This window comes from Aulonocara sp. 'chitande type north' Nkhata Bay, linkage group LG4 (genome assembly GCF_057382095.1).
Source record: "Aulonocara sp. 'chitande type north' Nkhata Bay isolate Kocher_YH1m ecotype deep benthic linkage group LG4, A_spYH_male_GT1.1, whole genome shotgun sequence".
Classification (NCBI taxonomy): Eukaryota; Metazoa; Chordata; class Actinopteri; order Cichliformes; family Cichlidae; genus Aulonocara; species Aulonocara sp. 'chitande type north' Nkhata Bay.
Window position 1 is genome coordinate 24,340,017 of NC_141347.1, and position 17,642 is coordinate 24,357,658.

The following is a 17,642-nucleotide window of genomic DNA, read 5'->3' on the forward strand; positions in this document are numbered from 1 at the left end:
TTTCTCCTCAAGTGAGAAAACTTGGTTGGGTAAACACTGGAACTCCAGTTACAGTTTGACATCTTAATGCAAGATGAGATGGGAAAGGCTTGAGCGAACTGATTTACTAAAATCTTTACGGTTAGCATCAATCAAATGAGGGGGTTTGAGGGGGATTGTGCCATTGATTACATGGTTTTCTTTGAAAGGCTCTCTCTTCCATAGATCTGACTCCCTAAGGTGCTGGAAGGAATCCAGCTCTATCAGTCTCATAGCACAAGAGGATTAGCTCTTTATCCTGGGTGATTCTATAGAAAAGAGGTACATGCCACATTGTGTCTCATTATGTAAAACTGGTGAAAGCCATTTTTAGTTTCACATGAGAAATTTTCACCCACTTCAGTGAGAAACCTTGCCTTGACCTCTGTTTTGCTACACTTTGCCCATTCCCACAGGCGTGCCAAAAAAAAAAAAACAGACGGAAATCTGCATGTTGGCTGTATGTGAAATTACATGAGCTGCCAACATGGAATCTAACCTCATGTTTCCTGGCTGATGTTTACCCAATTAATTCCCAGGCGGATGTAGAAGTAATAACACTCATGAGAAGTGGGAAAGTGAGAAAATAAAGAACGGAAACCTAAGCAGACTAGCAATTTTGTGGTTACCAGAGAAACAGCATATAGTTATTGGGAAATATGTGTCATTGTGCCATCCACCCTGTTATTTCTGTAAGGTCATTACCATCCTTCCCCCTGTCCCCACCTGTGATCCAGCTTATATCCCTCTATAAGAGCAGAGGTATGGCCTTCAGTAATGTCTCTCTTTCAGTCTCATAGGCTCTTCTCTATATCCTGCTGAAGCTTAGGTACTCAGGGTCACATAAGGAAACATTTGTTCCCAGTCTGGTTGAATAGAGCCTTGTGTTGGAAGTAGTCAAAGAGATACAAGGGGATAGGACATCCAAACAGTCCAACACAAGGGCTCTGCTCTGAAGCCCCTCTCTGTCTGAGCTGGGCCAGTAATGAATGTGCTCTAGTCTTAATCACTCTCAGAGCACACACTGGAGATATGACTGACTCAATTGTCCTCGTCTCTATGTTTTCTACGTTGAAAGCAGAAGGTCATGAGGGTCATCGCTTTCAGTAAATATTAGATTTGTTTCACCCACTCCAGGTGATGGCGGCCTCGCTCGGCTCCTTTGCCAGTAGATTTCCACATATCATAAGTTTTACACTTGCACGACTGTCTGTGGGTGTACACTCAGTCTCGTTTCCTCTGGATTTTTTTTTTTAATGCATTCCTCCTTTTTCCTCCCATCTGTGTGAGAAGCATTCAGCATGGGTTTGTGCTCCCTGGATATGATTATCCTTGTCACACCAATGTGGAAAACATTTGTGTGCACATTAGCACATACCTACAGACGCATGCTGGCGTGAGTGGAGACACGGTGTAGGAGGATGCACACAAGTGAGCATAAACACATTTGCAGGCTGTTGCACAAACAACCTGGAAATCCCACCCGCGCATGCTTTAAGGGGATACACTGAGAAGCAATGCATTTTCATTTGATTTAATACTGCTGTTCAGCTGGCTGCTGGCTTAACATGAAAGCTGGCACACTGTGTTTACATTCATCACATTGTTTGGGATAAGGGATAAACACCTCTTAATTACCCCATGGCAGATAATTGCCTCAACTAATACTTTAATTCAGTCTTGATTAATGATTAATGAGCTACGAGAAAAATTGTGGAAGAAGCACAGTGAACCAGATTAAAAAAGTGCAACCCTCCTTTTCTTTCTTTTTTCCTTTCTTCCTTTTTTTTAAAGGAAAGAAAAAAAAACCCTTCACACTGCAGCGGTGGCTTAGGAATGTGAGACAGGAATGCTGTTGAGTTACTATAAAGGGGGTTTGATCACTGAAAACAATGTCTTTGTGTTTTCGTCCCCAGCGCTAGTCACGCAATGCTGTGTGCGCAAACCTCCAGCAACTTTTCAACCCCTGCACACAAGAAAGCCATCAAGTACCTGCAATTGACAGAATCGCGTGCAATTCAGGTACTCCTGGACTGGACTGGATCGCAGCCAAAAGAACAAAGTAAAAAGTGGAATGGAACCGTGCCAGGCCCTGTGTGAACAGGAGTAATGTATGAGGAACGAAAGTATAATAAAGACTGATATAACTTCTACGTGAATATACTTTTTTATTTATTCATGGTTTTTCCCCTTTGGTTTAGGTCAGAGTTTATCAGCTTTACTCCCTTAATCCCATCTTTGTTGTCACTTATATCCTCTCTGCTGTGTTTTAGTCATAAACACTTCATCCGAGTACTTCTTAAATATGATGAAGTAAAAAACACAACAAAATCACAAATAACAGCAAACATGCATGCAAGCTTTGACTCCACAGTCCACAGTAGAACAGAGAAGAAATGTCCAGCTTTACTTAGCTTCAGCTTATTATAACTAAGTGGGCTCTGTTCTGATTTTGATCTGTGCTCCATTCCCGTGAATCCAGGCCTTGTTTTGAAGTTTGAGAGCGTGATCCCGGCAATACAAGCAAGCCTGGAGGTGGTTAGGACATGAAAGTGAGGTAAGAAAGACAAGAGATTCATTCATGGGAAGGTGATTCAAGGCACCGACATCTCTGTATCTCTGCACAGCTACAGATGATCATTATTACTCACACACACTGCTCACACGCAACCTGGAATGAAACTAACAGGTGATGAACGATTGCAACAGAGATTGTAACAGCTGATATCCATGACAGCTTTACTGATATTTATAGAATAATAATACTAATACTACTACTGCTAATAATAATAATGATAATATGATCTAATTTCTAATGCCTGTAACTGTTTTAAAAGTTATTTTAAAACTTTTAAAAGTTTAAAAGTTATTTCACCTTTACTTTGCTTTCATTATTTTAAGGTTAACCTGTGAAATCATTTCATTGCGTTCCGTGTTTTCTTTCTTTCTTTTTTTTGTCTTTAAAAACTGCTTTTAAGGTTTAAACCTGCTGCTGTTTTCCTATTCCAGTTAACTCCACTTACCGTCATGCATTGCGCATCTACGTTTGGTGAAAGCAGCATGTGCTGAGGCGCTCCGCACAAACTATGGCTCAGTGAAGCTGCGGCTCTTGACGAGAGCGCGTCGTGTCAGCAGAGACTCTGGCTGCAGCTGCCGCAGATACCATCATTGCGCTGGACCCTAAGGAGGAATCAGCATCTTCGAAAATAATCGTTCTGATTGCTTTGCTGGATTTGCCTGGGCGTAAATCGTTTAATGCTGGGGCTCTTTGGACGCATTAACGGGATTAATCGCGACATTGACAAACGTGGAGAAGTTATTATTGTTTTGTGTTTTTGTTTAAACGTGATCACGATGATAGCAGCTGATGGATTGAAAACTCCAGCTATGGATCTTTTCGCGTGTTATAAGGAAATGCTGACTTCAGTCTGGGATGAGTTTCTACTCCTGCCACAGATTCAGCTGCTGGACAAGTCTCTTGGGATATTTGGGATACACGCGTGGTCAAGTGCTGACATTTTCATAGATGGTTAATGTTATATGCTGATTTCGGAAATGAAATCTGTATTTGGTGGATTTCTTTTTTTTTTTTTTTTTGCACAGTTGGATATCTTGGATTATGTTTTGGAAGCTGTGCTCCAGTGGATGTCCAGTGATTTGGATAATATGTGCGCATCTCCTGATTCCGCAGGTATGTGGACAACGTCAATATAAAAACCCCAAAGTATGCTTGACCTATGGAGGTTTGTATTTATGTTATACATTCGCGACGTGACAATGCATTCAGCACTGTCTGCTTTGGCCAAAGGTTCTGTTCTTATCTTCTCAACACACCCACATGGGTGCCCATATCTTCTCTACCAAATTATAATTTATACTGAAATTCTTTTGGAAGTGGACTCATTAGGAACATACTTATACATACAAACACAGAAGGTGTGTTTCTGCTCATTGTCAGTTGGGAGCTGCGTATTTTGACAATGGAAGCCTCGCCAAACTCTCATTAAGTTCACCTGTTCAGTAGGTGAGAACTCTTCTTTATTATTCTCTAACATCACTACATATGCATCTGTAAATGTTAAAGAAGAGGGGAAATGGCTCAATTTAATATTTCACATGCATGTGTTGAGCACAGCCATTGGCTATGCACCTGCACTGCCGGGTGTTCACAGCCTAGAGAGCAATGACCTGTTATAAGTTGTTAAAGACCAGGTGCAGCTGAAATAAATCCACAGTGTGGATACAGTGTTCATAAAAAGGAGCAGGCCCTCCCACCGCTCATACAGTAACTCCATTCAAGGTGAGAGGAAAGTGCTTTGAGCACTATAACGTTGACCTCAGTGGTAGTGGAACACCTGTCAATCATATCTATCTATCTATCTATCTATCTATCTATCTATCTATCTATCTATCTATCTATCTATCTATCTATCTATCTATCTATCTGTATGTATATGTATGTATATGTATGTATATATATATATATATATATATATATGGAATGTAATTGGATTATGTTGAACCTACAGGTCCATGTGATCACCCAACTGATAAACATGATCAACATGCTCAGGCATTGCATTCATAATGGGTGCTGTGTGTGTGTGTGTGTGTGTGTGTGTCTTCCTTCATTTGCTGAAGCCTCCACTTTCACCTGTCTTCATCTTTCAGTACCCAGTCCTCTCAATCCCACGCACTTCTGTAGCAATGAAGAATTTCTCCTGTTGTGGTTGTGGGAGGGCACAGAGCTCCACTATATGTCCGTATACAGCTTAGAGCACCGACTGAGCACCCCTCTGTCCACACACACACACACACACACACACACACACACACACACACACACACACACACACACACACACACCACCTCTATTAAAAATCTTCTCCAAACAAGACCCCCTTTCTCCACTGAAGAGCGACCCTCTGTCTAATGCCAAGTGACTCTCATGGCCAGCATTGACGGTGGGACACTTGCTTCACAAAAGGAGCTGAAGTGTCAAATAAACTCGGTCAGAGCCCCCGACACACAAGAATTCCTTTATCTGGCACCCTGGGAGGCAGACAAAGACAGACTTTGTGTCAGTGAGCAGGCCTTGACTAAACACTGGGGCTTTTTTCCCCCTTACTCCTCTTCTCACAACTTCTGCCTCTTCTTCCTCCGCCTCCTTTTGTTATTTAAACGGCAAAGCGGGAGCAATATCTGACCCCGGTTGTCCAGCATCTGTCCTGCGCATGGCCAGCATCACCCCTTTTCCTGTTTAAGCCCATCAAAAAATAAAGATGCTTAAATGGAAGCCCACGAGTGATCGGATAGACATCAAAGCAGCCATGACGCTTCAGCAAGTGTATTTCTTTTTCTGATTCTTTTGTTTATGTTTGTCATAGCTAAAAATAGCAGGAATTTGCTTTCTCTCAGTTTTCTGTGCTGTCATATGATATGTTTGTGGTGAACCACAGCAAAGAACCATATACACACACCGGGGCAAGACTTAACAACCCTGTATTTACTCCAATCAACGTTTCAGGAGGACCTTGTCATCACTGGCAATTGAGTTTCAGCTTCAAGTTGATTTGTGTTGTCGGGAATATAATACGCTAATCTAGTTGTTTCTATTTAGTAAGATGCAGCTGATGTTTATTAGACGATTAACACCAGTTTACACTCCCTGAATATAAATGTCACCTAAGCAAATCAGGGAGCGCGTGCACTGTTTCTACACTGCGGTCTGAAGCACATTACATATCTAATTACTAGTGATGGGAAAGGATCTCATGTAGCTCCCCATGCTCCTCACAGATCCTCATGTAGCTGTGACAGCCATGTGCATCAGACCCCTAAGAGTGCTATCACAGGCAGATAGTCCCGAGCACCATGCGGTTAAGGTAAACGGATAGAGTTCATGTGGTCGAGCGTGTTAATGGTGTGTTTATGAGCTTAAGCTGAGTGGTGATTTATCATGTCTAAACTCAAGGCCTACCTCAGCTCCCTGGCCCCCGATTGAGCTCACAGGGTGACAACACGCACTGAGCAGCATGACCTCCTGGTGAACTATGACTCAATGTCATGACTGCTTTTGACCACCGAAGAGAAATGGAAGGCAATAGGAACAGTTGTTATTCATTATTACACAAACGGCCCTCAGGATTATCTCATCCTGTCCTCAGGTTCAAAGCTTAAGACGCAGGAAGACATCCTTACATCATTAGTGTCAGATAAACACTTAATGAGCTCGAGAAATACCAGTCTTAAAAGAAAATGCTCCTGGTATCTTTTTATGTAGAGCACCATTTAAACTTTTGTGTGTGTGTGTGTGTGTGTGTGTGTGTTTGAATGGGCCCTAAAGTTTGTCTGAACAGGAGAACTGTCATTTATTAGTAGTGCGGGAACAATGGGGAGCTTGTCTCCGGGGTGGTGGGGGCCGGAGGGGGGGGGGCAGTGGAGCCAGGGGAGGGTGGCCTGAGATTGGGCAGCAGCCTCTGACCAAGAACAAGCCCCTGTCTGATGGAGAGAACTGCTGACCCTTCCTGAGTAAAATGGCACCTTTGTTTCGAGGTGTATGTGTTTGTGTCTATGTGTTTATGTGTGTGTGTGTGTGTGTGTGTGTGAAAGGGAGAAGGAGAGAGCTTTTGAAAAGCTGGAGCGCTTTATAAAGTGTTTTTCTTCTCAGGGCTTTTGGCAATTGTGTCTCCATATGTGCTGTCTCGTGTTTAAAATTTTGTGGTAGGAAGGTAGGAAGAGAGCGCAAATTGAACTGACACAGCAGCTAAACGGTCCAACATCATGTCATGTTTTTCTGAACGGTCCTCTCGTCTTGCTCACAGTTTCAAATTCGCAGAATATTCTGAAGTTTAGAAATCACGAAACGTCCTTCAAGAGCAGTCACATCAGAATGTGTACATAGCTTTTGTTAATAACACTGATAACACCTTGATGCTCTGACACCAGATCACCGCCTTAGATTTATTAGCTGTTTTTGGCGTCTTTTAACAGTCTGTGTGGTGCTTTCTTCCTGTAATGATCTCTCATAAGGGAGAGAAGTTGTTTGTTTTAAACATTGGGGCAAAGAAAAATTAAAGGGTGCAGAGAGGAGGTGTAAATGCTGGTGGGTAATGGCAGCAGATTGCTGATTTCCTAAAGGGAAACCACAACTTAGAAGGTGGCTCGTGTGTGTATATTTGCCTCAGGGTGGTGTTATCCTGGTGTGGGAGTTACCAGGAAGTGTGAGGCTGAGAGAGGCATCCAGCCTGTGCTTAGGTGAGAATGAAGAAGGTTGTTTTAGAGGAAGTAGCAAACCTGGGTGGAGGGGTTTTCTGGAGCGATGCCTGGGAGGTATGACACGAAACCTGACTTCTTTGGTTAAAAATTCCCAGTGCACTTTGTGTTTACACCTTTTGAAGTTACATAGCTGTCATATAGCCTGTCACTTGCTGTTATGTGATAAAAAACGGTATGTTTCCTGGAACTGTAATTGTGATCCTACTACCCCGTGGGCTTTTTACCTTTTGTGCATAAGAAAAACCACACTGACCTCTGCAGGAGTATAGAAGATAGAGTGTCAGCCCAAATGTTAAGACCAGAGAGCAAACAGTGAAAATGCTCAGCAGGCCACATTACAGGGGCACCTCTGTCAGCACGGGCAGACAGCTCTCCATTCTCACAGGATGCTCTACGTACCTCAAACTTGTCCCAAAGAGGAACGATGCTAAATAAAGACTCTTACTTTAATAGTAAAACTCAAATACAAACAGCCCGCTCTGATAGTTTGCAGTGTAACAATGATGACACTAGTTTAAAATGCATTTCTTTTAAAACAGACTTGGAGTGAACTTTCAGGTGCATTCTTAACCGTCCTTGTATGGAAAAAAAATCTGATCGAGAGTTAGAAATACTTTAAATTCCTGACATTTCTCCTCCAGTTTTCTTGCTCCTGTTTTGGAAGGAAAATTCCTCCCTTTGTGTTTTGCTCTCATAAATGTCACATTCCACTGAACCTGTGACCACGTTCCTCCTTTACTTTGCTGGGTGTGGGTTGCCATGGCTGTGTTTCAGCGAGTCACACCTACATAAGTAAGACAGAGTGGGTTTCCTTTCTTTTCCAGTTCGGTCTTTCATTCCTCTTTTCTTTTCTTTTGTCTCCAGTCGGGAGGATAAAGGAGACATTTTCAGTGTGAAGAGGAGCGTGAAATTTCCTGTGTGACCTCCCTGGGACACAGCAGAACACCAGGCTCCTCAGACCGCTGTTTATGTGTGTGTTAAGTCATGTGCTCGTGTTGGAGATCCGTGCAATTGTGAAAGCTTTTAGTTCCTTTAAAAGAGATTGAATGTCGTCAACTCGCAGTCGTCTCCACATAAAATGCTTGATTAAGGTTGATTGTTTGATACCTTTGGTTTTCTTGACGCATAGAGGCTCATTGCTGAATTCAAATTTTAGGCCTGATAAGTAGGGGGGCAGATGCTGAGCAGGCCAGTGTGTTGTGCTGTCAAACTATTACTTTGAGCCCTGACAGACAGGGAAGAATTTGCTTGCCAGTGTCACTGAACAGAGTCACAGACTTACAGCACCAAAGTAGTTAAATTGACTGCAAGCTGTCCTCTACTTGGGCTGTCATCAGAAGGCTTCAGTCAAATAAGCAGAGCCATTCATGTTTCCCAGGGGACTGATTTATTTTGTTATCTTACATTGGCTTAAAATGAAATCTGGGCTTCATAGGTGTGATGTTAGTAGTTGTGTAAAATAACACTGAGAGAATTGCTGTGCTGTAGTGCCATCTGTAGTCAAGCTTTCGGATTATCTTGATGCATGCCTTACATTCTGCTGCACTCTTGTGGTTAATGTGTGCAACAACATAATCCTGGTTTTCTGGCCTGCATTTCTTTCTGTGGCCACTTAAAATGTGTGGCGCTAATTTGGAACTTTACTCCTACCTCCGGCAGCCAGCAGAAGTGGAAGGGTTGCATCAGGGATGGCATCCAGTGAAAAAGCTATGACACAACGAACATGCAGATCTGTCTGCATCCCTGTGGAAGAAGAAGGTTTATCCCTCGGGAAATTAGTTTTCATTAGGGTTTTTTTTTAAGCTTTGTGGTGGTTTTCTTAGTGCCTTTTATCCAGCGAATTATGATCACAATATCTTCATTTATTTTGAAGAGAGAAAATCGGGGTTTGAAATCAAAGAGAGATTAAAAATCAATGACAAAATCATCATAATTACTAGTTAAATGTTTTTTAAGGCATTCAAAACATTTCACACGTCTGTGATTTTTTTTTTTAATGACTTTCAGGAGTTATGAAAATCTCAACAATGGCATTGTCACCTTAACTGATTAAAACTTCCAGTAATTCTGGCTCTCCAAACTACAGCTGGAGAGATCACCCTTTTTTGTTCAGACAACTTTGGCTTACTATGAGTTAGCATGCTAACAAACAACACTTAGAAATTAAACTTAATAAATATTTTCTAGTGGCTAACAACTTGAGAGTCTTTGATGATATCCTCCTACTCTTCTACCCTCTTTGATCACGCTGTGTTCTGAGGGTTCCAGAGTAGTAGGGGAGTACATGTTGAGCTGCTGCCATCAGATATGACACTGGGGTCCAGGTATTACTCATGCTTTGTGGGCCTTATGATTTGGGTGCCCCCTCGGGCACTTTGTGCTGTTTGTACAAGGTGTGATTAATCACCCACCACCACATATATATTTAAATGTGCAGGCTGCACTGAAAAAAGGGGGCATTTACAGATTGTGCGTTCATCTATAACATGTTCTACTTTTCATACTGTTACCTTGGTCTCCCATTGTAATGTACACTGACTACACTGAATCTATCTAATGTTCATCTGTCGTAGTAGTGTAAAAATCCATCTTTGAAATCTGATCTTCTAATTTACAGTGCTTAACAAATTTATATGACAGTCTGTCATAAAAAAAAGGAAATCTGTTAAAATCTTGTTTGAAACTAAAAGTTTTATTGTTTTTATTAAGCAAATGAGACAAACTTAAATTTGTTAAGCATTGCAAATTTAATTTTATGTCACAAGCTAAATAAAATGTAAATAGAGTCTAAAAAAATGATAAAACATAATAAAATAGTTAAAAGAAAATTAAAAAATATCATTTTGGGGACACATTCGCTTGCTCTCTTGTTTTTCTGTGCCTTGTGACGTCCCCCACACACTTCCTTGACTTCACCACTAGAGGTCACAATTGGATCTTTTCTGTGGGGTTTCTCAAGGCCCCACTTTCTATTTGTGTTTTATTGTATTATTAAGTGTAATTAGATTACATATGTCACCTGTCACAGTAGATAAGCATGTTTCATATACAGTTATTACACCTCGCTGACTCTTCTGCCCTCGGTTTAACTGTAAATCACAGCAGAGCTTTCTTTCCTCTACTACAGCACAGTCATTAGTACAATATGTCCTCTACTGCTAGAGGTTGACTTTTTTTTATCACTAAAAGTGTTTTTAATATTTTTATACTTTTATACTTACAAATGCTTTGAATAGCATTCATTCACATCCTTCACTTTTCAATTTGTTGCAGTATTTGTAGAATGCAGTGCTGGAAGCTTCTGGTCTTGAATCTCCTGGTTGGCTGGGCCTTTCATTGTGGGTTTACGTGTTCTCCCTGTGGCTGTATGGCTTTCTCTTGGTGCTCTGGTTTCCTCACACAGTCCAGTGACTTGCTGGTGATTTTACATTGGCTTTATATATAGATGGAAGAGTTTATGGTGGTCATGTCTCTGCTTTATCCCTGGGATTGACTGAAAACTTTTCCAGGGTGTAACCTGCAGCTTGCTCTGTGACATCTTAGATGGGCTCGAGTCTGCATCCAGCTGACCTAACCTAAGATGGAGAAGGTTTAGGTTTGCTGTTAAGAAACTGAATGCATGGCTAGATTTGCAGTAGGTTTCCATTGCTGGTCCGGGTACATGCGACCACTAGGTGGCAATGTGGTAACATGAAATGTGGCTCTCTGTCTGGAAAATAAAAGCTAGGAAAGCTACTTTGCATGTTGCAGTGAACCTGTGATCTATGGAGTAATGGATATAGATTGGCGTTATTATCTTCTTATTGCCCCTCATTCTAGCTCATCTCCCTTTGAAGATCAAAGTGGCCGTGTGCCTCTGTGTGTACCGACACCGATAAAATCAGAGTGAAGTTCAATAAAGTTCACTTTGTACATCTGTCTCCCATGACCCTTTTCCAGCCCTGCAAGTTGCTGTCAAATTACAGGAAACTCAAATATGCAGCATTTTTGATTACTGCTATCAAGATAATCTGAACGATTTCAACAAAGTTTTAAATACCTGATAATTTGATAAAGTGCTGAAAAAAACAAAAACAGCCTTCAACGCCCACTCTGTCCTTTAGATTTAACAACTACTGAGCAATCAATTCATTCATGTACTTCAGCTCTGCTATAAACTTCAGACATTAACGAACAGAGAATGAATGAAGCGGAGATAAAACTGGCCTACTTCAGGAACAGGTGGGGCAACTTATGACAAAGTGACAGCACAGTCATTAGTACAATGCAAGTAGAGTTTTCATTCCCACGGGTGTCCCATATGCATGTGTCTGCGCAAATTGTGTGTAGGCCAAAGTCATACTTTGGTCTACACATCTTGCAGCTTTTGCATATTTGTAAAGGTGAAGTTTTCCATGTCCTCTTATTGTGTACATCACATTGTTGTACGTTGACCAATTTGCTTTAAACAAAACAGGTTTGAAACTATGCAGTTTTTCAGGTTAGATAAACCTGAAAAAGTTTGAGATTAGAGATGGAAAAGAGTGTCATGGGAACAGGTTTTAATCACAGGAGGATTTTTATGTGACCTTTTGGCCCTGTAGTGTCTTTGACGTGTCTCAGAATGTCTCTCAAACAGTCTGTGCATTCATTCTCAATGCAGTATGTGCACATGTGCAATTAGACATTTACTGTTGCATGCATTTGTGTATATGTAAAGTGTGTGCATTTTAAATGCAAAGCTGCAAGTCATGCACAAATGCACTATATCAAGTCATCCATAATCTACGGCCTATCAGATTTCTCTTTTTGAGTATGTCAGTCATGGAACTTGGACCTTTGACACTTTAAAAAAAAAGTTGAACACACACACTGAGATATGCAAAGCCTTCTTAACTTTAGTCATATTTCATGTACTGTAGGTCCTTCTTATCGCCTCATTTCTTTCTCACCAAAGCCTAAATACATTTCCAACCTGCGGGCTTATCAAAGCTGTTGACCATTCATATCTGTTCTTGTTGTATTTTCCATATACTTTCTGTTTATTCTCAGTGAAAGTGCAAACTTGTACTGCCCATATTTTATTTTCAGGTCTTTGTGGAAAGCTCGCTGACAATCGCACCTGAATTAAAACTCATTCATTCTCAGACAGTTGCTGTATACAACATAAGCAAATGATTGCAACACTGCTTTCAGCTGCTTATCTTTCCATCTCTTCTAAGCTCTCCAGAATTACTCATCTCTTCATAATAATCGATCACTGAAATCCTTCAGCAGCTTTTGATAACAGCTACTGCAGGCTAGCAGAGCTCAGAACCTGACCCGGCGTGTTCGAAACTGTCAGGCAGGAATCTTAGGAGCTCACTTGCCTTTACGGTAAAGATCTGTGTTTTTCCCCAAGCTGTTTACTGCAGACAGTTTGTTGAGGCATGGCAGAGCTGCCGAATGAGCAAGTTAGGGTGGAGCTTTGGTAGCGATATGAAGGAGGAAGTCTGTAGTGTATTTTTATGTGCCTGTCTAGTCAATGGCTCAGGTAAACCCCAGTCTACTGTTCAAGTTAATCATTGATGCCGGAGTTCACCATCTTTCTCTACTTTGTAAGAGGCCAAGACTTTAGGAAAACATTTGTTCATTAGCTGCATTTTTTAGATTTCAAACCTCAGAAGGTTGGCTTTTGCATTAACCACATTTTGCAGCTGGGCAGTAAAGAATTACATTTCTCTGTAGCTATTTATTATTGCTCTGTGCCGTGGCTCCTTACAGTTGATTTTAAAAGGGGTGTTAAGAGCAGCAGCTCCTTGACTGGCCTTTTTTGGTGCACATAGCTTCTTTTTTTATTTGTTAAACTTTCCAGCAGGTCACCTCCACACAAGCCCTCCCTGGTATAACACTGGCAATACCTCAGTTTAAAACCAGGGGAAATCCTACCACAGTAAAGTACTACATCTTGCCCATCTGCTAATGCTCTTAATGGCTTCTGTAAAAGCACGTAACACTATTAACAGAGCGAGAGTCTAGTGCCCAACAGGTAGCATAGGTGAACTAGAGGCAGACATGTACATGCACACAAAGACACCAGCCCCTGCATGCAGACACCAGGTTAGCACTGGTGCATGTCTGTTGTGAGCTTGGCATTCAGTGTGGTGTAAGGAGAAAAGTTGGTGTGAGGTTAACACACGTTTGTGTGTGTTCCTTCATTTGCTTACAAAGCCAGTCCTCCTTCACTGTAAACTCTGCCAGCCTAGCTTCTTCCAGACATCTGTCTCTCTCTCTCGCTCGCTCTCCCTGTCACACACACATTCACATGCCTTCCCACCTTCTCAGTAAATCCCCAAGTCTCAACAAGCTGCAACTTGAAATCCAACCCCCGTGCACCACAATGTGTGCATATAAAAACAGGTAATACGCCTTCCAATATAATTACAAATGTGACAATGCTGTGCTCTATTGTATGTAGATAGCGTGCTTTCTTTGTCTCGTAAAGCAAGGGGAGGTCTGTGGAAGTATTGATCGTGGTCACAGCAGACAATCTTAAAGGCTTTGAAGACAAGGCAGAGGTCATTCAGGTGAGGCTGGCCCTCTCCCAGAACTCTGGCGCCATGCAAAAGATCAACTTCACTGAGCTCTTGAGGGCTGAGTCGTGTACAACCGGGGAGGAGAGGCAGAGTTTAGATTGTGAAAACATTTTGGAAAGTTTGAGTAAGGTGGCCAGGGACCTAGCGGCTACAAATGGCAAGCTTGGCTTCTGCCAGTTGCCAGCTTATCGCTTTTAATGATGTTAGAGAGCGATGGTCAGTCCCCCTGTCTCCTGGGTTTCTGTGTCCTTCATGCCTGCCAAGGCAATAAGAATGGCAGCAGTACACCAATAAAGCTCCACATGGTACTGATTGAGAAGTATTAAAGCTCACATTTCCTAAATCTTTATGATCAAAGAAATTCAGATATGTCCAGCACATTTGGTCATTTTTAAGTTGAAAATGGTTGCTTACTTCAAATGCTTTTGTGTAAACTTCTTTAATCATCAGATTTCCGAGAGATTTATGAAAATAATCAAGATTCATGCTAGGACTTTTTTCATTTTCATTGCATTTATTTCATTTCTTTTAGTAAAGCTTTTCGTTTCGGGCACCGCAGGTCAGATTGGTTTGCCTGTAATTTCCAACCTGCCTCCGTTCCTCCCCTGTCCTCTTCTCTTTGGCTGACCTGTTTTGGAGGGAGCTCCAGGGGTAGCATTCATTTAGGAGTCAGATATAAACAGGCATTAAAAAGCAGCGTGGTCTTAATTAGCTGAAGCTGCTCATATGTTTGGTGTGATTGTGTAATGTTTATATTTCAGTGAGTGCATGCTGTGTCAGGCCACAGTGCTAATCACCTATCCTTAGTTTTATTGCCCCGTGCGATGTTGTAACGATGCCGAAGCGAGACAAGCGAAGAACCCTCACACGGAGACAGAAGATCGATGGACGAATAGTGATTTTAATGACTTATAGCAACGAAAAACAGCTGCTGTTGTAGCATCAATGTACGTCATCTTGCTTTGTAGCAGCATCATGATTACGCGATCTCAAAATGTCTTCCATAAGGGTAGGTCCAGTGCGATTATGCAAGTTGGTTTTAAGCATAGATAGGTCGTGTGTGTGTGACAAAACAGCACCAAAAATGCATGAAATAGATTTCTTTGTGCAGCACTGTGTTCTAGTGGAACTCAAGTAGAAGTCTGTGAGAGCAAATGGTACCTTTCTGTGTGGGAGGACCAATCCTCTCCTCATCAACACTTCCTTAGCCTAAACAAAGTTCCAAAACATCATAACTGTCTTGTTTTCTAGAGAAGTATCTGCCCCTTTTGGTGTACAGTGAAGCAATGAGATTTGGCTGGGTCATAAAGGAACTACAAGAGCCATAAAACACCTTACGATGTCTGGCTTTCTGTAGCCAGGTTATTAAGCTGTAAAACCCTATTGTAAAAATCGAGATTGAACCGATTTATTTAAGGAGAGCGCTGCAAAGATGAAAAGGGCCTTACTCAGCCATACTTTCATAGATGTACAGTGGGCTTGGTTTGTGCCGGTAAGCACACAGGAAAATTCTTTGAATTCCCCGGCCTCACACCCTCGCTCTACTTTTGCCGCCCGACAGCCAATACCGCTGGCTACATGTGCTTGTTTGCGGCACATTTGACGTCACGGAGGGTGTAATTAGCTCCTCGGGTTAAAAAGATATTTTGCTTTATAGTTTGTACATTGGACTGAATCTGCAGATAAGAGAAACGGCATATGGGAATATGCACTTTTAACCTTGTAAACACTTGCACATAGACACATGAATATTCAGCTCCTGTGTAGGTGGGCCATATCACACCATCTGACCATACTGGAAGACGTCCACAAGTCTGAGCACACCGCCTCCCTGCTCTTTTCCTTTGTCCCTCATCTCGTCGATCTATCTTTCTATATTTGTGTCCCAGACCCAGACATGTCCATAAATAAACGGGGTCTCCCTCTCCTCAACCAGACCCAAGCCATGTTTATGTTCGGGCCAGTGTTGGGGGTGACCATCTGGACCACTGGGAGTGTATCACCACCTTTCTCTGAGCTCAGGTGGAATCAAGATGTGCCGCCAGCATAACAGACTAACACAGGCTAAAGACATAGTTGGGCTTTTGAGATGTAACTTTAAAGTTTTCCTCGAGTACTCCCTCCCACTTTTAGTATTTTACGATCATCATCCTACAGTGAATTAACTCATCTGTTAAATACTTTTTCATCAATTATATGAGGACACAGTTTTAATTTCAGAAATAGGCTATTTCCTCCCATTCCTCCTCTACTCTTATGCAAACTTCTTAGAAAAGTCAGGATGATTTTTAAATATTTTTTTCAAATTTCTCTCACAACAGACAGTTGATGAGTTTTTTTTGGTTTATTTGGTTTATTTACATTAGCTGGATGTGGTCTCCTGGTCTTCATTTCATTTGCTCCGGGAGCCAGGCTATTAAAACTAATGAACACTTATTGCCCTGAGTTGGATCCTGAGCGACTTGCTAAACATCCCTTCTGTAGCTGTTTGTTTTACTTGTACCTGATTATTCAAACAGAGCAGTAAAACATGTGCCCGAGCCTTTGCCTCTGGTCTTTACAGGTACTCTCTTAAATAGCCTGATCCACAAAATGTGATTGGATAGCCAGGGTTTTTGTTTGAGTAAACATGGGTGGGCTTCACTTTTCTTCACTAATCATCTTGGAAAGAATCCCAGTGTTTTTAATGCATGCACTGCATGCACTATGGTGTCCTGTGTTTTCAGGTATCTGCGTGTAAAATCGCTTTTTTTCTTCTCTGTTAAAAAGCAGAACTGTTTAATGCAGAACATTTCGTAGTTTTATTAACTTTTTATGGTCCTTGTCTTGTTGGAGGGAATGACAGATTTTCTTGGTATGCACTAATCAAGACATCTGCTTTGCAAATGTTGGGGGACATGGAGCCTGTTCTTCAGAGCTTAGCTGAAGCACAGTTTGATGTATTATGATGTTTAATAGTGCTACTTTCAGTTTGTTCAAAAGTAGCATACGGCATTTGTCTTCTTTGTAATATTCTGATAATTTGTTTCAACAGCTTTATTTATTTTTTGGTTTGCAGCGCTTGAAAACACTCAACACCTTTTACCTTTAGCTGGTTTCAGCTTTTCATGCTTGATTGCTTTAGAATTGTTTGCTGATCGCCAGGTGTCACACTGAAGTTTCTTGCACTAACCGACAGATGCTCTAGAAAAGTGTGCGTATATGTGTGCCTATGCCCATGTGCTCATGTGTATTTGTGTACACAACAGTTTGAATGTGTCACTGCCAATCATTAGTGGAAGTAGAGAGAGAGAGGGGGACTTGGTGACTGACACATGAAAGTGTGTATTTTTTTTCTCTTCGCCGTGACCTTTGTGCTGCATAAATCAGCCGGAGCAGCTCGGGTAATGTTAAGGGGAGGAAAGGCGCGTTCTTCTGACTCTTCTCCTGACATTTGTGGTTTTTAATATGATATGTGCATACAGAAAGTGTGCTCAAATAAACAGCGTGTAAAGTTTCCCGTGTCTGTACCAATCTGTCAAAAAGAGATGGGGCTCGACTTTCACCCCCCTCCCCAAATCGCCCTCACCCGACCCCTCCCACTACTCTTACAGCCCTTGTCATCCCCCAGGTGGAATTTCCCTGGAGTCAGCACAGGCTATTTCTACTTGTTTTAACCTAATTAAATAATCCGAGAAGGCATGCCGCTTAACAGCTTCGTTTTTTTTTCAAATACAAGATCAAAGGAATGTGCATAAAATGACAAAAAAGAGAGCGTATAGATGTAGATGAAAAGCATAGGAGAGGCAGAGA

At 41.7% G+C, this 17,642-nt stretch overlaps 1 long non-coding RNA gene across 3 annotated transcripts in view; it reads left to right on the forward strand.

The window, feature by feature from the left end:
* LOC147332635 (uncharacterized) overlaps positions 1-17,642 on the forward strand; it is a 116,656-nt gene that overhangs the window by 62,991 nt on the left and 36,023 nt on the right. Inside the window, exons 6-8 of one of the 3 annotated variants that reach the window (XR_015128832.1) lie at positions 1,935-2,040; positions 2,501-2,575; positions 3,028-3,709. This is a non-coding gene — a long non-coding RNA (uncharacterized LOC147332635). The other 2 variants (XR_015128833.1, XR_015128831.1) reach the window with 2 other exon arrangements.